Source organism: Rhynchophorus ferrugineus, unplaced genomic scaffold (assembly GCF_030347505.1).
Source record: "Rhynchophorus ferrugineus isolate W39M unplaced genomic scaffold, kcgeb_rfMv2 rfM9, whole genome shotgun sequence".
Taxonomy (NCBI): Eukaryota; Metazoa; Arthropoda; class Insecta; order Coleoptera; family Curculionidae; genus Rhynchophorus; species Rhynchophorus ferrugineus.
Window position 1 is genome coordinate 37,572,432 of NW_027472588.1, and position 26,403 is coordinate 37,598,834.

The 26,403-nt window shown below is 31.4% G+C and overlaps 1 protein-coding gene across 6 annotated transcripts in view; it reads right to left on the bottom strand.

Annotated features, from left to right (window-relative positions):
• Positions 1 to 26,403, bottom strand: part of Pde9 (Phosphodiesterase 9) — a 289,689-nt gene that overhangs the window by 106,601 nt on the left and 156,685 nt on the right. For all 6 annotated transcript variants that reach the window (XR_013007241.1, XM_076414786.1, XM_076414787.1 and 3 more), the window contains one exon: positions 5,143 to 5,200. The gene's annotated coding sequence lies outside the window, so the exon portion shown is untranslated. The remainder of the gene's footprint in view (positions 1 to 5,142; positions 5,201 to 26,403) is intronic.

Genomic DNA, 26,403 nt, shown 5'->3' on the forward strand with positions numbered 1-26,403 from the left:
TTCAACTTCAAATTGTGAGGTGGTAATCCAAGTAATTTCAGTGATTTAAAAACTCCGTGGGGTAGTTGACTACGTCGTCCTGATTCATAACGGTGTCGACTGATTTGAAGCTCAAGTTTTTCAACCATACAGGGTGAATTGTAGATGAAAATTCCGCAAGGTCCATATATCCTGTATTTGGTAGCTACTGTATGCAATTTTGTGTCAACTGTGGGAAAGTGGACATGAAATTGTCCTGCGTAATAAGTGTAGCACCAAATGATGTCATATGAAAACAGCTGTTATATTTCAGAATGTCGGCAAAGAAGTGCTTAGAATTATTTCCAATCCCAGAAAATAAAGAGCGTAAAGGATCTGGTGGTGGGACCAATCGTGGCAATTTTACTTGGTCTCTAGTACCAAATAATCCTGTAGATTCACCACTGTGTTTTAACGCCTTGCAATATTTACAATTTATTGTCATTTCCGCAATGGTTACCGATTTGTCGGCACAATAATTTATTGCCGCATCATAATGGAATCGCGTAATTTCATTATGTCGTGCTCGCTCTTTCTAAAGAACGCAATTCTGACATAGCAATACGCATATTTTCCTGATCTGTCTCTCTCTGGTCATCAGTGCGGTTAGCACGTAAGGTAGCTCTTCGCACATTTGATTGACTGCGACGACCTAAGTCAGGTCGTCTTCTCCTCGGCATCATAAATTCTAATTTATATATATATATAGTTTTTAGATTTTTAAAAATTAATCTTGAACTATATTGAATTAAATGATCTATCGAATATATGGAAAAACCAAATCAATAAAATACATACATACGTGATACGCGCGGAAAACCTTATATATGTATACAACACTAATATACTTTAATATTTATTGATAATAAGGGGCGAGATGGGGAAAAAAGGAAACCTAAAATGGAGAATTATGTTTCTTTATTCAGACCCTTTATTAAATTCCAAACAGAATCTAAACTTCCCCCGTCCTGCAACTCGCCTTTTCTCTCTTCCTTAATCAATTTATGCATAATTCCGTTTGAAATTTGCTTTTAATCCCGCATATTCGGGCGAACTTTTGTCAGAACACGAAAATATCGCTTTTTTTTTCGCGCCAGGTCTGTCGTCGTACAAAATCGAAACAGGCTGGGAGTCAGAAATAACCTGGAACACATTTTTACAGTCACGCTAGGAATGATTAACTATTATATGTGTATTGTATATTGTTTTTATCTGATCCATGATAAACTACAGGTTGTTTTTAAGTACAATTTTGTCAGATAACATAGGGGAACAGTTGAGAGGAAATATTGGGACTTGCTTACTATTTAACAATATTTTGGCAATATTATGCCGCAAAATATTTCTAATAAATAGTCCCTGAAAAGCGATGCATTCATTTCAAACGTTCCTGTCGACATTTTAGTACAGTTAATAAAAATCTGTACATGAGCAGTTCACCTATAAACAGACCGTATAAGCGCCAATAACATTAAATAATACTATCATTCCACTATATGCAATAACGCTAAATATCTCAGAATGAATCCTAATGCAAAACTTCGCCGGAAGGAACATATAAAGAAGAAAAGAAAGGAACTGGAATTGAAATATAGGAAAATGTACTGGCTAATTGGAAGAAAATCACAATTATCAGTACACAATAAATTGCTATTATATAAACGAATACTGAAACCTATATGGACATACGAAGTTCAATTATGGGGATGTTATGCAAAGAGTAACATAGATAAAATACAACACCCTCAGAACAAAGTCTTGAGAGGTGATGTCTCAACCAAATACTATAGGACTGATTACCTACATCGAGACCTTCAGATAACCACAGTCAGTCAACAAATCAAGAGAATTGCAACGCGGCATGAGGAAAGACTAATATTCTCACGAGAATATTGAAGTATTGCAGCTTTTGGATACCATTAGAAGAGGACTCAGATTCAAAAGAATAAAACCATCAGATCTTGTGTAGTGTTGAGTGGTGAGGTGCATATAATAAAAAATACAGCAGTGACATATATAAACATTATTTCACTAGAAACTGAGATAGGGCCGATGGGTTCTCCTAGTTATATACCTAGATTTAAGTTATCATAGAGACAAATTGTAGGTTAGACGGAAACGACTAGTAACAATGTAATAATTAAATAATAATTTTAAAAAATTAGTAAAGAATGGCACAAATAGCTCACGCAATTCAGAAATATATATGTCAACTTAAAAAGAAGTCTATATCATAAGCTTGGTAATGATGCAGCAAATCTTTATAGGTTGTTCTATTATAAACTATACAATTTCAATCGAAGTGAAGAATTATAAACCAGTTTAAATTGATATAAAAAATATATAAGGTTTACAAAGAAGGGTGTATCATATGGCTGACAATTATGCGGATCAAAAAAATTATAAAAACATAAATAAATAAAAAATAATAAAACAATATATATACGTTCCAAATATGTGCATGACATAGTTGTTTTGGTTTATTATAGATGGCTTCTATGAGTACAGGTCTATTAATTACACATTAGTCTTAAATTCTAATACATTATTTCAATTGTTTTATGTTATAATCAGACATTACAATGTGTATCGATGATGACAGATTTCCTAAAGTATAAACAGATAAATTATGGATATAAAACTGAAAATTATATGAACAACAGTCTTTATATTTATTAAAAGTATATTCTTTAAAACTGATGTTTCGTTTTTTTACCCACAATTAATAAATTCAAAACCTCTAAACACATAAATACATAAATAACATATAATATCAGGAGAATCTGTTATAGATTTATACTTGTTACAGAATAAATTACCTTCAAACTATTCCATGGGGCTTTATATTCCAGCAATTGCTGGTAATTCAGGAAAATAAATCGCCAGAGAATAAGATGCTATCAGGTGTACCAGTTAGATGTAGTTTTGTTATTTACTTCTAAGAAGTTAGATTAAATTAATATTATAGTATCTAAGTAATTAATTCTAAACTACTAACTGTATATGTGTGAATTAGCTTTTTCCATTAGCTAATGGGTGCTACATATATGAAGTTCAATTTTGCTTAATTTTATTTACGCATAATACTCATAAAATAAATATAAAATTATTTATGGCATTTATTTACGCCAAGAAAAATCAGTTAGGTATTAAGTACTTAGTATATATTCTATTGATTATAAGATTCTGTACAATGTATTATCATATATTATTATTGCTTCTTGACGTTTTAAATATTGTTAATAATGATAGCTAAGAATTTATAATGAAATTCCACGTTAGGTTTAGCCGAATCTGCTAGAACAGCCTGACAATCATTGGTTTATAATTATTTTTAAAAAATAATGATATGTACTATAATAATGAATGACCTATATAAAAAATATGTTAATTATTTTACACATTGTTACTTTTTTATTTGTTGTGATCTTTAGAGTTGCTTCGTGAACTCGACGTTTTCGCGTATAATAAAAAACAAAATAATAAATGAAAAACAGGGACGAAAAGGGTCTAAGAGTTCTTAAGGAAACAAAAGATTTTCCTCGACGACATTTTTCATTTATACGTGACGACAGCCCGAGACCATCTCCATAAAATAAAAAGAGAAACTCGCGCAAATAAGCGGGACTTTTCTACATCCTCTGCTTTATTTTTTATTACAGAATATCCCACAGCTCATTTAACGCATATAATGAATTTGATTCGGAATAATATATTTTGTGGGCTTAAAACATTGAATGAATAGATTCCAATCCAATCTAAAGATCGAGCTATCACACTTTAAAGAATCTATGTTGTATTAAACTTGAGCGTATATAAACCATCAATCATACATCAGCTAATTGTTTAAAAGGTAATTAAAAAAATTCTTGCGATTATCGAATCGTTCGACTAACATTCTAAAACGCTCCAAATATGTGCGTGAGGTAGTTTTGGTTAAGGTCGATAGCTTGTATGAGTAGTTTTAATTAGTATTTTCATTAGATTTAAATTCATACATTATTTTAATAATTGTATGTTATAATCAGACATTATAATGGGTATCGATGATGACAGATTTACTAAAGTAGCATAAATATTTCAAAATTTAATAGGAATGTAGAATTTTAAACCGATTTAGATTCATATTCAAAAATATAAAGCTTAAGTAGAAATGTTATATGTTTCATATAGTTTAAAATATTAATATTTAATCGAATACAAAAATGTTAACCATACTAAATAGAAGTCCATTGTGTATATAAAGCTTAAGAAGAAGTGTTCATCATGCGCGTGATAATTGTGCAGAAAATTTAATAAAAAATAATAACATTTATTTGAATTAAAGTATTCGAAACCGATCTAAATTGAAATTTAGAACATATAATTCTGAAGAAGAAGCGTGTATCATATGCCTGACAATTATGCAGCAGATAAAATATATAAAAATAAAAATCATATGAAGATATTCCCTGTATTTATTAAATATAGATTATTTGAAACTGATGTTTAGCTTTTTAGCGATACCCACAAATAATAAATACGTATCAGTGCTCTATAAATATACAGCAATCTACCATAGCATTGTGTCGCAACAAAAAATATCGTATTTGTTTCGTTTCGCCGACTAAACCGAAATAAAAATAGATAACAAATTGATCGTAGTTATAAATGAATTTTCTAGCGTGACTGTTCAAAATTTACTCGGGGCTATTTTTTTGTTTCTAACGTTACGTATTAAGCGAGCTTATATGTAATATTTTACGTTGTCTAGCATGGGTAACAAAGAAAGTATTTAACAGTAGTTTTACGAACATTTTTTGTCTATCGAATAGCCTACTTTATTTTTTTTATAGAATATTATTTTGGCTGAAAAATGTTCGGTCTTTTGAATTTTATGTTGTTTTCGTATATGTTTATTAGACACTTACAATACTAGTGTACATTGTTTATAATATAAAGATACTATACTATTATTTACAATAAATACACAGTGATTGTAATTCAGAACAAAATGGCGTGTGATTCAGGTGTAGAATTAGAAACAAATTGCAAAACCCTTGTTTTCAAATGAACGTGGAATATTGTTAACACCAGTAATATAAAATATACTTTAGACAACATTGTAAGAGATAAATAACTCACCTTTACGATAATTCGATATTTTCTACAGCTGCCTACACAATCAAGGTTGTCACAATATCTGGAAAAATAAATATTTTTTATAATTCATCAGGAAAAAAAAAACAACAGCAAACTATTAATTCAATATTTAAAACTATCATAAATATCAATATTGCAACTTTATTTTAAAACTTTGTAATGTTCTAAAAATAATATACTATCCGTGGAAACCTTACAGAAATGAAGACATCGCGAATCTAAAACTTTGCGAAAGAAGGGCGGATTATTAACAGATGAACATGGAAGTTCGGGCAACTTTTGATATGGTTTAAGCCGAAGAATTAGCGGAAAACTTTTCGAACCGTGTAGTGACAAAGCCGATTTACCAATTTGTTTTGTCTCATGGGTCGTTAAAGAAAAGTCCCGGGCACATTGGACACATACGCCATATTTTCTCGATTCAATGGCTTTAGGCTGTTATCTAGATGGAACGAGACCGACTTGTCTGTGTGCAGAACAATTCAATTTAGTTTAACCATATCTGCTAACTCTACGATAAAATTATGAATTAACTAACATAATTATGTAGTACTGATTAGTACAAGTTAGTAGAATAATTAATAACAGGTCAATTTCCCCGGGGGTCTTTTCCCCGACCTACCATAGTAAAACAGATTTTTTTGGCAAAATTAGTTTTTTATAATCAACATAATGTCCTTTAAGGGCGATACAGTGATTATAACGACTCTCCAACTATTCGATACCATTTTTGTAAAATTATTTGTCCTTTGCTTCAAAATAGGCCTCAGTTTCGGTGATCACCTCTTCATTCGACGAAAATTTCTTCCTGGCGAGCATTCTTTTGAGTCGTCCTTCAAACGGTCCAATAACGCTATGTAATAATCGCTGTTGATGGTCCTTCCTTTTTCAAGCAGTCCACTCGGATGACTATCGATTAGACTTCGGAGTGAAATGATGGAGTCATGTTTCATCCATTGTCACATATCGATGCAAAAACTCGGGTTTATTACTCTTGGTCATCTTCAAACAGTGCTCCCAATCATTAACTCGTCGTTTTTTTCATACCCAAATATTCCTGAATTATATGATGTACACGTTCAGCTGATATCTTTGGAGTGTCTGGTATTTCATTCAGTTTCAATCTACGGCTATTTAAAATCATTTTCTGTATTTTTTAAAGGTTTTCTTCGGTCACAACCTCTTTTGGGCGTCCACCGTCTTCACCGTCTATGGTGCTTATTTCACTACATCTAAACTTAGCATACCAATCCTTGATGGTTGATTTTCCTGTGGCAGTGTCCGGAAACTCAGAATCAAGCCAAGTTCTTGCTTCAACTATATTTTATCCCCTTTTAAAAGCAATATATTATCAACACGCGTAATTCCTTTTTATCCATTTTTTTCACAATAACAAAAGTTACTTCACTCAAAATGTTATAATTCACAAAACTAATAATGATCCGACAACTATCAAATTTATACACGCATCTTTTAAGGGTTAGGGCTAACTAAAAAACATATGGATTTAATTCCAGTTGAGTCATTTACATGTCAGGCCAGGGACTTTTAAAATGACCTGTTATAAGACATATAACAATTATTTTTTAAAAACAATATTTGTTTTCTGTCCAAAAACTATGAATAATTATAGGAATGGCGAAACTAAATCTCAAAAATAATTTAGTATTTTCAAATTTCATATTTGTTAAAAATTTAACAAACATATCAATACAGAAATAGGCATTATTTTTCTTACGTAGTTTATTTTCATAATAGTGAGTGTATGCTTCAGGTATTGAAATGTTCAAGGCAAAAGGTAGTTATCAGTATACTCGCAGGATACCAGTAACTCTTAGGTACTTGAAACATCCTACAACACTTTCATAGTCAGTTCCATTTCATAGCTATAGCACTTGCAACTAATGGCGTCACCACCAGAATTTGTAAATTTAAGCTAATTGGACCTTTCGTTATACCTTATAATATTATTAATGTCCATTCAATAAAACAGCCAATTCACATCATAAAATTCATGAAGTCAATACGTTGCAATGTTGCCGCATCAACTTACAATTTTGATTCAAACGCATTGTAAGCCTTTTACTTTTGATGGTTTGTAACCTCTTATTAGTATTACTAACGATTTGAAAAATGTTATAGACGTTTGACAACAGGGTGAACCAGCACTAACACAAATCGAATTTTATAGACTTATGGGGTTACATGTTCTGACATACTCGACACCATTGTGTCTTCTTTAGCCAAGGTAAAATGGGAATGGAAAATCCGCTCTTAGTTTAAATCGAGTTTTACATTTTTACAAATTGCATTTGCTGGTATATTTGGCAGTTTTATGGGAAGGACAATATATTATTTTTTTGTTGAAATAGTCTATAATGTATTAATTTAATAACATTTTCTACCCTACTAGAATGTGGGTTATATAATAATAAATAATACATATGTAAATATAAAGTGCATATCATAGTCTTGATCATTATGAACCCATCCCATATTTCTAATAGTTAATAAAGAATATTATTTACGCACTGTTAGCGGGAAGTTAAAAACTTTTACTCTTGGATTTTATTAAAATAGTATACCTTTTCATATTATATAGCATTGGATATTCTCTCGATTTAGCTCCATGAGATTGGTTATTCTGCAATTCAAGAAACTAACTAACTAAAATACTAAGATATTAATACTCAATAAAAACCGAATTTAGAACCAAAATTCAACTATTTTTAAGACCAGAAAGTGCATTGTAGTAGTAGGAATTAATATACAACACATATATTACAGTTAACTTAACATACCATTAAGATAGAGATAAAATAAATATTTTTTTTACATATATTTCAGAAGCACCGCTAGTGCTTCCATTATTTTAATTAAATTACTTGGATGATTCTGATTCTCTGACATTTTTTTATTTGGGATTCTGTTGTAATTGTGTCAATTTTCGCGATATTCACTAATGTTGTACATTCACAAAATAATTCTTATCGATCATTTCTCTCATTAATTCTTTGAGGTAAATATATACCTCATTAGGCACTTTTGTCATTTTGGTTCCTATAAAATTAGATTTTCTTTATACCTGTCGTATTTCACTGTTGGATCAAAAGGGATAATTAATTATGCCTGTTATATTATAATTATATATAATTTGAGTTCTCCTGAAATATTTTCGTCTTTTTATAGTTTTTGTTTGAAAAACCTACAAAATGGTGAGTTGTTCTCAGTCGCAAAATTAAGATAGATTAAAGAATATCTTCCTCTGTATATGATAAGAATTGATAAGACGATAATTGAGATGATTGACAGACTCTTGCAGCGGAAAATTACAGCAAAAATTGAGTAAACTGAAAGAATAATTTTATCACAAGCGGACATTTTGCCAAGACATTCTGTACAGCCCGAAAACTCTTTTGAGATTGGAAAAGAAAATAATATTTCTCACATAATTTTTGTATAATGACTCTAAATTAATAGAATCAGTGTTTAATAATATTTTTCTACATAACTGTGCAAAATGTTGATTATATAATAATGTGTGTATCATAATGTTATTCATTATGAACACATCTTCCTGAACTTGGGATAACAAGTTTTCCGCCTACCATGAGAAGTACCTCCTCCTCGAAAAATTTGTAAAAAAAAACTTAATTATATGTCTTGAAGCCTGCAGTTTTTCAGTCATATTGTAACATTAGGAGAGTGGATAGGCCTACCCAAATCGAACTCCCATTAATTCTGGATAATTTATCATGTAAATACCACACTAGTATCGCTATAATGGACGTGTTCCTTTTAAAGAGAACGACCGCTGCTATAAAGGAAACAATATTTCAGGAAAGCTTAAAATCAAAGGAGGGTCGTTGTTGCGGCATTAAGCGATCCAGAACGAGTCGAAACAAAAGCTGATTACGGCAACTTTTCGCCGATATTAAATATTTACGCGACCGTAAACCGAATTTCGACCCGCGAATATTGCTCGGACGGATCAAACTGTTCCAGAAATAATGGCGTGTAATTTCGGGTAATTCGGCCGTAATACCAATGCCGCCCCGGGCCACATTATTCCGGCAATAGGAAGACGAACGTAGCCGGAATTTGTTGGGAGAATGAATAAACGAAAACTTAAATTATTATAAGATTTCGCGAGGGCTCTCATTTTCCCGAGACAACGTTGACATTAAATAATTCGAGTAATCTATGAAGCTTTACTTTTGTACAGGATGGACCAATAGTCTTTTGGAATCTCAAAATTCCGAAATGAAATCTGAATATTTCCTGCCTAATATAACAATTATGAAATACCTCAGCACAGGAAATGGTGAGAGTCGATAAACATTTGTCGAAGAGTAACCTGTATCATAGAAAGTGGCCGAGAATCTTAATATATGATATATTTCACGCAAAAATCTGCATTCATATCCATACCTAACGCAAATAGTAGGCACTGATGCGTAGTGACCATGCTAAGTTACTGCAGATTGCTGACAATTTGCTGGAAATATTTTGAGACACATACATAGATACAGATATCTTCTGAATATGTCACACGATAATCCATTCCAAAATTATTGTTTATTCGTTAGTTATAGTCATATTTTTGATCATCTCAGACGTGTCCCTTTCCAAGATGGATACAGCTTAAGGGACGACAATAAGAAGATCTAGCATATCAGCAATACTATCTAAATGAATCACATGTTAAAGAAACCCTGTCATATAACTTTTGCGCTCCGTAGAAGAACATGTCCATCAATCTATATCAATAATTGTCAACTCGCGTAAGTAGAGGATGCTATTGAATTATATCTTGGTATGCTATGACCTAGATGGATGCCTAAATTGGATGAATCACATACTCCCCAAACGGAAACAGCTTAAAATCTACCAAATGTATTGGCTTATCGGGCGCAAATCCAAGTTATCACTAGTTTGAACAAGATATTATTGTATAAATCTATACTCAAGCCTATTTGGTCATATGGAATCCAACTATGGGGAACCGTTAGCAACTTTAATATATCCATCATACAATGGTTCCAAAATAAAGTGGTACGTGCCAACGAGTGTAACTCAACGTGTTTGTTGTGTGAAGTACTTCGAAAGAGTGTCAGTGAATCGTAATGTACTCGCTAATCAGCTAATTATGTGAAGTGGCAGTGAAGTAAGTAGATTAAAACGTCTAATACCATCCGATCTGATCATTGGAGATCTTTGGACTTTAGAATAAGACAAATTCATTAAAATAATATTTTATATAGAGAGTTCAGAGAATTAGTAAATGAAGTGATTTTTCGATGAAATTTTAATGGAAACAATCTTAAAAACAACGAAGCCTTATTTTGAACGCAATTTTGACTCTATTATAAAACAGTTAAATGTTTTCTTAAATTCTCACCTGGTTAGCTTCTTTACGTATCATTCGGATATGTTCATTTTAAGAACATGGGTCGAATGCAACTGTCACAGAGTTCTGGGATGCAAAAAAAATCACAAGGAAAAAATGTAACATTTAAATAGCACAATCCTTATTTAACTAAGATTTATTTCAATCCTTTCATATTTCACAAGTTATACAGTTGTATACTATATTATATCATTTATGTTATTACAGAGAAAACTATTTAAAATGAGAATAATTGTTGTCAGCTCGCTGAAATGAGTTTCTAGTTCCATGTGGCTATGTTTGTGATGACATCAATACCTTTTTATACCTGAATGATTGAATAAAACATGTATCATTTGAATTGTAAGACTTGCAAGAATTGTTTGACAGTAAATATATATGAAATATTTAATTGCTTTTTATGTAATTTACTTTTTTAGAAATAAGCCTAAGAAAAGATACATGGTAGATCAGATTGCTGAACGTCATGGCCACAGAGTATTATATCTTCCTCCATATGACTGTTTATTTAATCCAATTCAGATATTGATGCCATAACACCCTCACATAAGAAGAAATTGAATAGTATATTGAAGAGTCGTGAGCAAGTGTTTGATAAATTGGAGATAAACAGCTTAGTTGTTTACTTGATTAGTGTTTCTGAAAGTGACGGGCGCAAACGCAAATTAATGTTGATGTTAAAATCAATTATAATACACAACATCTTTGTTTCATTATTTTATTTAGATTAGAATTTTGTTATATGACAAAGCCAAAATGTACTAAAACTCCGAGTTGCTGCGGCAACATTACGACGTGATGACAGGTCACCTCGGTACACTGCTGTTTTGAATTGACTATATATAAAGGTATACCATAGAAAACTTGGTTAGAAACACCAAGAATTTTATTTAGAAGATTATTAAAGGCAAACTGGATGACAATAGGGGGTTGGTTTATATTAGAAATGTTTATTATTTTAACACATTTCTATCAATGTATCAATAAACTACGAACATCCATCTAAACATACAAAAATAATACAAAACACTTTAATATCAAGGAACAGGAAAATCTCTTAACATTAAGAAACAAATGGAAACCGTTAACGTTGAAATTGGCACTAATATTACACCATATTATATAAATGTTTTTCATTTCTTTGTGCGTATCGGCAGATATGTGTCGCGATATCAAATGGGGTAGAAAGCAGAACGGAGAAAGAGATGAACATAAAATACCGATAAAAAGATAGATCGGATAACATTAGCTCTTGCGTCGATACTTTAACGCTAAATAAATTCTCGGAACAGAAGGACGAGGGTGGGACGACGACTATAAAATTGTATTGGATAAAGGTATCTCTGACGGAGTATATACAAGGGTCAAATTCAAGAAACAGTCACGTCTAGGTTACAGTCTACGGACAAATAATACCTAACGTAAACCCGTATAATAAAATTATATTAGTATATGTTTCAAGATGACGATGTGGATGGTTTTATGTTCAGTAAAATATTATTGTATATAATTTGTAATGTACCGTCTACATGCACAGCTTGTGACTGTGTAATATCAAATTATACACCTTTTATCGTGTAGATGATATCAGATAAAGCCTTTAATTTTAAATCTTTTCTTAAAATAACTACTTTTTATAATAATAAAGTTCATTATCATAGAGAAACTATACTTTGAAAGGGTATTATAACTAGGTGACCTTGGAACCATATTTGTAAATATTTCAGAGCACTAGAGCAATAAAAGCGATGTAATGGATAGATTTCTCCTTTTTTGCCGTATGCTTTGGTCTGAAAATTAACCCAAGTTCTTTTGAAACACTAATTTTTTGTATTCCTTATAATTTTGAGATATATTGAGGTATTTATTAATTTTAACTGTTTACGATTGATTCTATAGTATTTACTAAGAAAGTATTGCGAGGAACGTATTATATTAAAAGTAGTGATTGTCCTGTAGTCGAAATTCCACCGCAATTTATAGAGTTAAGCATGCTTGTCTAATAATTGACTAAAGAAGATATGTTAACATAACTAAAACTTGACTTGACTATATAATAAATATAAGATCAGAAACATATTTGATATACAACTATAATTACGGTAATAAAGGTGTGTATATTAACATAACTGCCCATATAGAACTCCCATTAATTCTGGATAATTTATTCACTAACCTTTTTTAAATGAAATTTAATTAAAACTAATTCTCCATCTAATAAGTTTTAATAGTTACTATACATTATCACAAAACAATCATAAGTAAGATTACAATAACTTAGGATGTAATAACCGGTCAATTGAAAAGTCCCCGGCCTAACATATGTATTTTAGTTAGCCCTAACCCTCAGATCGAAATGCGTATATAAATTTGATAGCTTAGATCATTAGTTTGTGAATTATAGCATTTTGAGCAAAGAAACTTTTGTTATTGTAAAAAAAATGGATAAAAATAATGTCGCGTGTTGATAAAATATTACTTTTTGAAGGGAAAAAGTACAATTGAAGCAAAAAGCTGGCTCGATGCCGAGTTAAGGATACTACAACAAGAAAATCAACCATCAAGGATAGGTATGCCTAAGTGTGCAACGCAAATGCAAACGGTGAATGCAGTGGACGCCCAAAAGAGGTTGTTACCGCGGAAAACATTAAAAGGAAACTACAAAATGATTTTGAATGAATGTAAATTGAAAATGAATGAAATAGCAAATACTCTAAAGATATAAACTAAACGTGTACATTATATCATTCACGACTATATGGGTATGAGAAAACTTTGTGCGAAGTGTTTGAATGATTCGGATCAGTGTTAAAGATGAGCAAGCGTAATAAACCCGAATTTTAGCATAGATAGGTGACAATGGATGAAATATGGCTCCATCATTTCACTCCGAAGTCCAATGGAGAGTCATCCGAGTGGACTGCACATTATGAACCCTCTCCAAAGAGTCGAAAAACGCAACAGTCGGCTGGCAAGGTTATGGCGTCTGTATTTTGGGAGGCAGATGTAATAATTTTCATCGACTACCTTGATAAAGGAAGGACCATCAACAGCGATTATAGCGTTATTGGACCGTTTGAAGGACGAAATCGCTGAAAACGGCCGCATTTGAAGAAAAAGAAAGTGCTGCTTCACCAAGACAATGCACCGTGTCACAAGTCACGGCCATGAGTTGGGCTTCAAATAGCTTCCTCATCCACCGTGTTCTCCAGATCTGGCCAAAGCGACTAATTTCTATTCTCAGATTTCAAAAGAATACTCGTCGGGAAGAAATTTTCGTCGAAGAGGTGATCGCCGAAACTAAGGCCTATTTTGAAGCAAAGGACAAATCGTTCTATAAAAATGGTATCAAAAAGTTATACATATACAAAGCCCTGAGCAGGTCACTACAGGGATCCTAAGTCTGGAGCAGATTGGGAAACCAAGACATGAGAATAGTGGAATATTCACGGTTTATACAATTGCGATTCCTGATAAAAAAACTATCTGATCTACAACCAACTTACTCGACAAATATCAGCAAAATTCTCTAGATTATAATAAAACTAATTGTACTTCTATATATTTATTAAGTTATTAGTTATGATTATGTTAGTTAGATTTAATTCAGATTAAGGTTTTTGAAAGTATCCACGTCTTATTGTAGCCGACTGCGATGGCATACGCCTGGTAAATAAGGATGGACAAATAGAGATGCTAAATTGAAGAAATAGCTGCAGGGGTGTATATTAACTGAAACAATGTTGTTAAAAGTGATCTCAGATGACATCTGCTCTTCACAAACTTGATTTTTACTATTACTTCTGTATATAGTGATAATCACACAATAAAAACATCCATAACAATAGGAGCATCATCGCGTTGCCTTGACCACCTCACTATTAGCTCCACAACTGATATATTCTAGTTGAACATTGAAAGAAAATGAGTCGTTATGGAAACAGACACGCGACTAAGTAATTTTGGAACTAATTAAGCCGGTATAAATATTGCAAATATCGTTAAAACCTATATGGAAACGTTTAAATGGGAAATCCTGCCACACCCAAAAAAAATCGCTAGACAATAAATTACATTCATTAATTTAATGATAGAATAACATGTTTAATACATTTAAAAACAGAAGCTTTTAAAACTTTTTTAACTCTAGTAATACCTCTCCAAGGCCTACGGATGTTATATATACCGTATACTGTTAAAATATCAAGTTTCTTTTGTTTCAAAACATTGCGGTTTAAATATTCTAAATACTCGATTATTATAAAGATGATCTTATTGTATAAATTTGTTGTGAAGAAATATATTTTTAGGAAATAACACAATATTAGTAACATAGTAAATAACCCAGAATCTGCAGATTATTATGCAGTATATAAAAAAAATATTCACATTTATTCAAAGAAACGTTGAAAAAGAGGCAACTTTTTTTTGAGCACTTGTTTTTTGCTTTGGTCGTGGCTACCGCTTTCTTTCCCTTTATTACAGATTTTCGAACTTAGCACTGTCTATTTTTAAACCATATAGTTAATAAATATTATGTACACAATGTTACAAAAAATGACACAAAAATATATTTATTACAAGTATATATACTGACAGTCATAATGAATATTGAATATACTATAAAAAAAGTTACTTATTGAAACTGAAACGTTGAAAATCTATCTATTAGTGCATAATTTTAACATTTCGGTTATTAACTGTTCATTAATTACTAACTTTAGAGGATTCATTATAAAATAATTTATTAGATATTTGAAAAGTAATTATAATATGAGGGTGACAAATTAAATTTATATATTTAAATATGATAATTTTTGCAAAATGTATGTACATTTATGTATATAGTAACTTTAGTTGAAGTACAATTTGGAGAGAGGGAAACACTTGCTTGAATATGCTCTTCTTAGATCTCTGAGGTTATAACTTGCAACCTATTTAAAATGTAAATTTCACAGCTGGCAGTTAAAATTATACGTAATAATGAAGAGTGTAAATAAATTGAAAACACAATGAATAAGTAAAGCAATGAACTCGCTATATCAAATGTTAAAAAGTTTCTAGATCTGTAAAAACTAGGTTGTACCGGACAGAGGAGTGAGAAGTTAGAATTAGGATAGAGAAAGGTTTTAAGAAATATATTTTGATGAGCAAAACTCGTGATAACACCATGAGGCCGGATAAAAAATGGATGCTTAAATATGGATGATACATTAGAATACCAGAGTAATAGGTCAATTGAAAATTCCCCGGCCCGACATATAGATGGCGTTACTAGAATTAAATCCATATGTTTTTAATTAGTCCTAACCGTCAAAAGATGCGGGTATAAATTTGACAGCTGTCAAATCATTACTTTGTGAATTATAGCATTTTGAGTGAAGCAACTTTTGTTACAAAACAAAATATACAGTTGAAGCCAAAACTTGTCTTGATGCCAAGTTTCCGGACACTGACCCAGGGAAATCAACCATCAAGGACTGGTATGCTCAGTTTAGACGTGGTAAAATGAGCACCGAAAACGTTGAACGCAGTAGACGCCCAAAAGGATTTGTTACCGACGAAAACATTTAAAAAATCCATCCAAATGATTGAAAATGAATGAAATAGCAACGAGTTCATCATATCATTCACGAATATTTGGGTATGAGAAAGCTCTGTGTAACCCCTATACCGTGCCGTATGAGCTCACTTTTGACTAAAAACAATGACGAGTTGATGATTCGGAGCAGTGTTTGAAGATGATCAAGCGTAATAAACTCGAGTTTTTCCAGCGATTATTTCCTGTTCTCAGATCTCAAAAGAATGCTGACTGGGAAGAAATTTTTGTCGAATGGAGAGGTGATCGCCGAAACTGAGACCTATTTTGAAGTAAAGGACAAATCGTATTACAAAAATGGTATCGAAAAGTTAGAGGGTCGCTATAATTAGTGTGTCAACCTGAAGAGAATTATGTTGAATAAAATTCAACATAATTAGTTATCATGGCAATTTGTATTCTACTAACTAATACCATTAATTTTTTCAGAAATAAATCGTATTTATGTCTTTCCTTCAAAAAATACAAAAAAAAATATAATACTTCCTTTACTCAACTGTTTGCGAGCAAAAAGCCATTTCTTTTGGAATAGAAAAGGAATAGAATAACGATCCCAAATATATTTTATCGTATTTTAATACTTAAAGTAACAATGACATAATATAATAAAAGAAATTGGTTTATTTCTATTTCATTCCAACATGTGATTACTTTTTTATAACAGTGCCATAAGTGATACATTATGTATATGTTTGTTTTTGAATATTCTTTGGAAAAGAAAAGTAAATAGATAATTGCTGTAATTTATTAATAGGTAAATATTAATGATGTAAAATTATTTTTATGTTTTATATATTCGACTTGATTGGAAAGATAAATTGAGTAATGACCTCTAAATATTTATATAGTATTTTCTCAATGAAATGAATACTTATCAATTATTTAAAAATCACACCCTTTCTAAATACAATTATATATTTCTTTAGTAGTTAATAATGAGTATTATTTTCGTTTAAACTTGAATTATATAAGTTTCAAGACACAAAAGCCTTGAACAAACATCGCAAGACTTCCAAAGACTTCCAAAGACAAGAAAATCCAAAAAGTCAATAAAAAAATACCCAATAGTTAGCAAGATGACATAAATGCAGTCAAAATTATTTTACTATTTTTCAATCAAATTGTTGTTCTTTTTACCTTATTACATTAATAAATAATCTTGAAAAATAAGTTTCAAAATGCTGTCATATTAATGTACAATATTTAATTTTTACAATCATACTATGAACAAAATATTAAACCATATATATTACAAATAAATCTATATGAGCATAAATTCGTCATGTCTTTCAAGGTCGAGGCCAAGGCAGCAAAGCCAGAACGTTAAAACTCAGTATAATGAAATTGGTATGTCCGAAAATACACTACCATACACTGTTGGCTAATATAAGATTTAAGTGAAGTAAAGATATTCTAAGGGGTTTAATGGAACTTTCCAGATATTGCTATTAAAATAATACACTTTTTAAATACATATAACCAAATCAAAGAAGAATCATATCAATATCTATATTTAGATGAGACACGAATATTTCAGAATGGTACATTGGGTCACTTATGGCAAGATGGTAATAAATATAGTGTAAAGACAAGAAACGTTGATGAAAAAAGGCAAACCTTGGAATAACTATCGATTAGGTTTTATTAATTCATTGCAGACATATAGTTCTTCATGCTGGAAATAGAAATGATTTTACTCCTGGCGTAGAATTAGTGGTTTCCTCTCCGAAGTCCAAGGGTGACTACCATGGATAATTGAACAATAACTTATTTTTTCAGTAGTTTGTAAATCAGCTTTTAAGAACTTGAAGGAACAATCAGTTAATGTTAAGTAGAATTCACCATATCATAGCACATTGGTGGAGAAGATCCCAACAAATGTATCAAAAAAGGCTGCAATTAAGGAATGGTTTAAAGTACATAAATTAAGTTTCGAAGATACCCTGTTACAGAATGAACTATATTAAATTGTTACTCAGTAAATAAAAATAAAATATTTAATTGCATTTTATGTAATTTACTTTTTTAGAAATAAGCCTCAGAAAAGATACATGGTATATCAGATTGCTGAACGTTAGGCCACATAGTATTATGTATTTTTTCCTATGTCTGCATATTTGATTTGATCCAATTGAGTTGATATGGAGCATTGTAAGGAATTATTTCAATAGACATTCAATTTGAGGAAGATATTCAAACCAGAATTATCTGGATTTATTGAAAGAGGTACTGTCGAAAATAACACCTTTGGTTTGAATGAGCTCGATAACATACATTGAAGAAGACGTTGACAAATGGTAGAATCGTGGGCAAGTTTCTGATAGATTGGACATAAACCGCTTAGTTATTCGCTTAACTAGTGTTTCTGAAAGTGACAGTGATTGAATAAAGCTTTATAAATGTTAGTTTATGATTCAATGCTGACAATTGCCATGGCAGGGTGATGAAAGAGGAAACAACTAAAGGTCAGTATACAATTAATATACTTTAACTGTAGGAAATTGTATTATAGAGTATGAAAGCTTCATGAGCATCTGTGTTATTGTTCAGAATATATATGAACGTTTGGTTAAAATGTATGAGGAGAAAAATAATACTAACTGTTTTGCCCATAAAGCAAATACATTAAGGAGAATGCAGTGATTAAACGGTATTAACTGGTAGTAACAGAACAAACTAAGGAGAAATATGGTAATATCAAAATGACTTTACTGCGAAATATTGCATCGAAGGAAACAAGAACTAAGTATAAAAGGTAAATATATTCTCTAATGAATGTAAAATACTTTACTCAGATAAATAGTTGTTAATTAGGTTGATTCTGCCTTCGGGGGATATCACTAAAAACTCTAATAAAACAATAATAAACAACTCTAACCAATAAATTATTGTGGCCCTATAATTAATTATACTTTTAAGTTCTTCAGTTAATGTTAAAATAAATTGTAAAACATAACCTTTTTGTTTCATTATTTTATTTAAATTAGAATTTTGTTAAATGTCAAAGCCAATATGTGCTAATACTCAGAGATGTTGCGGCAACATTGCGATGTTTTGACAGGTCACATGGGTACTCTGCTATTTTGAATTGTTTTGTTGATCATTGAATATTATATCAATAAATATATTGTTATTATATCCCAGCCAGTATGATTAACAAATAACAATAATATTGATACATACTCTCCGGCGAACATTTAGTGATTCAAATCACATGAAGATATTCCGAGAAAATTGCATAAACAAAACGTTTTTGATACGCATTATAGTAACGTGTGCGTCCGCTGCACAGACAATCACCGAAACAAACGATCTGTCGCGGTATCGCGATATACTCGTTTATCTGATGCATATAAAACAAAATATTCTTTTATTTCGGTTATTCATTCATGTTCGCGGAACTTATTGTTTGACGCAATTTGAATTTAACGTCTTCTCGGTGACCGAACCAGCTGCATTCACAAAAGGACGACGTATTGTCATGCAAAGCTCTTTTGTTATTATGTCCTCCGTTTAGTTGGCGTGAAATATATCTGCTCTAATGACGACAAACGAATGTTGTTTGCGCGAGATGGCATGTCATCACGTACTGGCGCTTAACTTTGTTTTAAATAGTTTTTCTTTAAATTATATTTTAATTACAAAAAATAGATATTGTCTTATATCTAAAACCTACCTGGCAAATATGGTTTTTTGTCTTAAATTTAGAGGATATACATTTTACAGTACGACAAGATAAAGAAGTGCAATAACAATTAAAAACCATATTTTTCACTAAAAATAAACAGAACTCAGTGTAACATAAAATAAATTAGTAGCTGCATTTACTGCCTTCAAAAATATCGCAATAAAATTAAAGGAAAAGTATCTAATGTACCTAAACACTTAGTTGAAAAACTAAGTTAAAACCTAGCTAAACAATGGATTCTTAAACTCAATCTTAATCAGGATATTCAAGAAAAAGAGCAAACAAGAACAAGCCTGCTCAACAATGAAAGAAACAAAAGCAAGGCAATATTTTGGATCATGTTCTTTAACAACTATATACATGTGGCATACCACATGTATATAAAATAGTATTATGGTTACATTTGCTGATAATACTGCAAAAGAAGACACTGCGACAGAAGACTGCAACACCCAAGTAAATGAATAAATGGATACAAATTTGGAGAACAGAAATTATATTGAATCACAATCTATAATAAAACTTTTCATATGCTAACAAATATAACTAACTAAATTAATTATCCCATGGAGTAACAACGCTACCTTGTTAAATAGCTATAATGAAAGAAAGCAACATAATTCAATGCTATAACTTTGGATTCCGGCAAAAACATTCAACAATCGACCAGATCCATAGAATAACGGATATCAGTGATTATCACAAGCCTTCGATAAAGTTTGTTATTACTGCTTCAAATATAAATTACACAAAATGCTGCCAAAGCAATATGTTGATATATGCACATCATATATCTCCAATATACTATTTAGAATCAAACAACAAGAAGAATATTCTGAACTAAAAGAAATATATGCAGGAGTGCCACAAGGAAGCGTCTTGGATCCTCCTGGATAGGATCTCCTATCTGTTTTATACTAGTGATATGCTAAAACTTGTGGAAATAGCGACAGCTATTTTTGCGGATGATACAGCACTGTTAGCAGTAGGCTAAAAACCAAGAAAAAAACAAGAAACATTTATAGGCTAAAACTTATTTCTATTAATTTTACCGACAAGAAACTAAACAACTCACTAGTCCTGATCTTGCAGTAGCTTTTGGTTCTCTAAGATGTTAAGTGTGAACGATAATAAGTTATAATCAGGTCTAAAAGCCGCCTCTTTTATGTATGGCTTCAAGACTGGGGCCCTGTTAAAGTCTAGCATATGTAATCCTCACATTTTTCAAATTCGATGCTTTCGATGTAAATCCTACATGCTTCTTTCCGTGATATTGGTTGAGAAGCAGTCTCTCAAGCGCCGGCCCTGGATTGACGATGATTCTTCAAGCAGAGTAGTACAATTTGTCAAAGAATGGAAAAATTCAACAGAAAATCTTATTATATTTTAAATTAAAAAGAAAATGAATCAAGAGAATAAAAATTGTATACCGTGTATCATAAAACGAAATAAAATGGAATATTCCAGCGATTAGCCTTACTTTACTTTTTAGCAACTTTTTAACTTTTAAGAACGTACAAACAGTAAACTTTCAAAGATTAAAGACCAAAAAATTAAATAAAAATAACTGTGTCATTATTTCGTGCCGTGTCTCGAGCCGTCCGTTTCGAAATAAAAATTAATTAAAAAGTTTTATAAAGGCACGTGCTAGCAGTGTGAATTTAAACTTTCTGAAGTTGCAGAAAATTGTTTTCACTGAAGTACGCAGAAAATCGTTAAATGAAAATTGTTTAGAGGAAATAGTTATAGTTATAAACTCTAGTTAATACAATAAGCTCGCGGAAACTATTTCCGAAAAAGACAACTATTTATTTATAATTGGAAAAGTAACTGTATTTCAGCCCCAATTATTTGATTTCCTTAAGAAAATCGCTCTTTGTGTTTCAAAATCTAGTTTTACCTTCAGTATTCGTACAGAGCTTCAGTTATTTGAGTGTTTCTCTAGTTTTTTTTGTTTAGATATATATTGTGAACGTTCAATTATTGACTTATTATTCTGAAATTCTAATCATTATAACAGTCAATGGGTTTCTTGTAATGTAACACAGATGATTGTTTCCAGAAAACGCTAACGTGTTGGTGAGTCTAACCCAATAATATCAAAGAATCAATATTTTTTTCACCTCAACTTCATTCCAACGATAAATCTTGAATGTGTGCATTTCCTCTGCTGCTTCTCCCTTTAGTGGAGAGTGTTGTTTATTAAAACATTTCTTGTATGACAAAAGTCAGATGTCAGAGGAAACTGAAACTAATATATGAACTGTTGTTGAAATAATTGCTTGATTTTAGAAATGCTTTTAAGATCTCGTTCAGTAAACCGAACCTTTTTCATCCACTTAGTCCAATAAGTTACAATAACAAACTGATTGTATTACTTTACCACTTTGATTATAATCAACGAACAAAATTCATTTTTTATAATTTTTACATTTTCTTGATACCAGCTTGGTTTAATTCCAATGAACCTCCAACTTTTCGAGGTATTTTCTAAAAACGAATGGTCTATTGTTGTTCTGTATGACTTTTATTAACTGATGTCAATTTGCGTTAGATTCAGATATGAAGTAATAGATCCAAGTTCTATTCATTATCATATATCGACGTTAAAATCGAATTCTGTTTCACATGAGTAGCTTCAAACATCATCTTAGTCAACAGCAGCCAATTTTTCTGGTACTGTGTCTTTATAATATTTATTACGTCACTATAGGCCTAAAAATTGTATGTTTTCTATTTTAATTAATATATATTACAATTTGTCTTTACAATAACTTAAATCTAGGTATATAAGTAGGAGGACCCATCGGCCCTATCTCAGTCTCTAAGTCAGGTGAAATAATGCTTATATATGTCACTGTTGAATTTTTTAATATATACACCTCACTACGCAACACTACGAAAGATCAAATGGTTCGATTCTTTTGAATCTGTGTCCAGTTCTCGTGGTATCCAATAGTTGCAATATTTCAATATTCCTATGAGAATGGAGTCTTTCCTCATGCCCCCTTGCAATTCTCTTGATTTCTTGACTGACTGTGGGCATCTGAAGTTCTCGATGTAGGTAATCAGTCCTATAGTATTTAGGTGCACCCACAATACCTTTCAGAACTTTGTTCTGAAAAGTTTGTATTTTATTTATGTTACTCTTTGCAGAATATTTCCATAATTGAACTCCGTTTGTCCATATAGGTTTCAGTATTTGCTTATATAATAGCAATTTATTATGTACTAATAATTGTGATTATCTTCCAATTAGCCAGTACATTTTCCTATATTTCAATTCCAGTTTTTTTTATTCTTTATATGTTCCTTCCAGCGAAGTTTTGCATCGAGATTCATTCCGAGATATTTAGCGTTGTTGATATATGAAATGATAGTATTATTTAATATTTTTGGTGTTTATACGGTCTGAACTGTACATGTACAGATTTACATTATATTCATTAATTCTTATTTTCCAAGCTTGTGTCCAATTATTTATATTGTTACTTGCCTGTTGTAGTTTTCGTGAAGCTTCTTCACTATTGTCTCCTATAGCTGTAATCGCAGTATCATCAGCAAATGTAGCCATCGTAATATTTTCCAGTTGTGGTATATTACAAGTGTAGAGAAGATAAAGCATTGGTCCCAATACACTTCCTTGTGGTACAACTGCTTTAGCTTCTTTGTAGAGTAAGCTTCTTCTTGTTTAACTCTAAACATGCTGGTTGTAATGTATGATTTTAATAGCCAGTGTGTTGTTTTGGCAGAATGTTCTGTAGTTTATGAACAAGGCCTTCATGCCAAACCTTATCGAGGGCTTGTGCTACATCTAAAAATATATCTGAGCATACTTTTTTACTTTCGTAGGCTTTTTCAATAACATCCGTTATTCTGTGGACCTGGTCAATTGTTCAGTGTTTGTTTATAAACGCAAACTGGTGTTTTGGTATTAGGATTTTCTCTCTATGATCATCTATGATCATTCTTTTCAACAGGAGCTTTTCAAAAACCTTAGATATTACTAGTAGCAGTGATATAGGTCTGTAGGTTTTTATCTCGTTTGCTGACTTCCCAGGTTTTGGGATCATTATAATTTCAGCCATCTTCTAAATATCTGAGACTTGTTTTAATCTGAATGCTGTATTGATCAAGTTGGTCAGTTTTATAATTCCATTTCTTGGTAGTTTTTGCAGTAATTCTCCTGTTATTAAATCGTAGCCTATTGATTACCTGGGGTTAATGTCAGTTTTATTAACTTTGGTTAACTCTTTCGGCGTGACTAATTCAATCATCGAATTTTCAGCTTCTATGTCCGGCAAATAATGTAGTAGTTGTTATGAAAAACTAAAACCACTACAATCCGAACTGTCTGCTTTCTAGTGTCAAGCATTAAACCGCTTTGTCCTGCTGTTTGGAGACTCATCATAGATCACTAACCGGATTACTGTGAATGAATATCTGGGCACCCTCAATGATGAAGTTATTAGTTTGAGAAACATATATATCATCAAACTGTAGATGTGTTTGTACAAGAACGGATAACAAAAAGGTAAATAATGTTGTAAAGCTCCTCATACAATCTACGAATCTATTCCGTGACGAATTACAGCTGATTTACAAACGTATTGTAGCTCAATACCCTATTAATAAATAAATATTGTATATATGTCACGTGTTCATATTATCACGTCAATTTGTTTATAAAATGTAAGGTAGACGTGACGTTTTTAAAATACACTTCACAAAAGTTACCTTCATCCAAGACTATTTTATAGTCTCCCTTCACATCCGTCTTTTTTTTCTGAGAATTTATTTATCGTTAAGTTATCAACGCCAAGGGCTCATGTTATCCCATATATCTTTTTATCGCTTTTTTATGTACTTGTATCTCTTTCTCTCATTTCCTTTCTCCCCATTTGATATCGGAACATATAACTATTGATACACAAAGGAGCGAAAAACATATATTCCAATTTGAGACATTAATAACGAAGTTTTTTTGTAATTTTTTCTTACCTAATGTTACGACTAATTGTTAATGAACAGTAATTTATTCCTAGTAAAAATCTGATGGGGGCAAATTCAAAATCGTCCATTAAACAAACATGGAAATTTAGAGGAAATTGGAGGAGATTTTGAAGAAACCGATTAGACTCGCTCGATAAATGCAATTTCCTATTTAACAAGTGGAAATTAATGGAAAATCGGTGGTAAACTGGTAACTTTGAATAATCTATTTTCGAAAAACCTATTCGCAGATTTAACAGACATATATTACGTTACAAATTACTACGTTACAAGTTCTATTAAAACTCAATAAATAATTCGCGAGACACAAAACTAAATTAAATATAATTAATTAATGGCTAACTAAATAACTAGATCATTTCATGGCCTCATGTTTATGACTTCATTCCCTTGAACAACTACCGATATATTAAATGTACTATTCATTTTGTATCATCATTATGTTGTATTGAAATATATAAACATATTCAAGTATAATTCTGCCAGAAAGCTTTACACAAGTCTGGTTGAAAATAAATGTTAAGTTTTTAGAATTTTTTATGTTGTATTCAGATATATAAAATTGATATAAATCGGCAACAAAGCTTTAGCACACTACACATTTTTCATTATAACTCTTATTGAAAATCATTTTTTAGCTTTCTTTACAAGCATGTAATAAAATCAAGGACGACCTATTATTTCAGTTTGTGTATTTAGTTATGCATTAGATGTTAAAATATATTTTTTTTAAATATATTTGAAAGTCTCCTTTTACCATCTATGGGTTTATCTGGACTGGGCCTAAAGTTTAACGTGGGCTCCGAACCACGGTCCTCAGCATTAAGCCTACCGACTGGCGAGTGACCAACTTTAGAAATCATCCCAGAAGACATGCGGTCTTATCCAGCCTGGTTAGTGGCGTGACTGAGATCATTCTCCTTGTCGGATTTTACACTCTTGCCTAGAACATTCACAAACATAAATTTACGACCATGCCCCAGCAGGATTCGAACCCGTGGCTATCGCAACAGTAGGAGGACCGTCCCATCGCCTTTACCACTGCGCCACCAAGCTGGCTAAATTATATTTGATAATAGTATCTTTGATTAATTATTTTATTTAGATTAAAATTTTATTGTATGTTATTGAGCGTTTTGTCGTCATCAATTCAGATGACATGAGTTCACTGTTTTATTAAACGGACATAAATATGGAGAGTATTTCAATTTTATTACATTCTACTTGGAGGGAGAAATATGTGAACTCCAATAAAGCTCGATAATCTACCTGTCATTATAACCAAACAAATATTTACTGACGTTAAATAAAATACCACAATAACACAATATCGAATTGGAGAATAATGAGAAAATACTGTCATTATTTAGTATCATTTATTTAGAACTGTTTTTTATAATCAGAAATGTGCTATCTCATTAATGTGAATTAAATACTAAATAAGGAGTTTGAAAATGTGATTTTCTTGTCAGTTACTAATGCTCTTTGGTAAGGTGACACATCTTGGGAGCATAGCTGAGACAATAAGAAAAG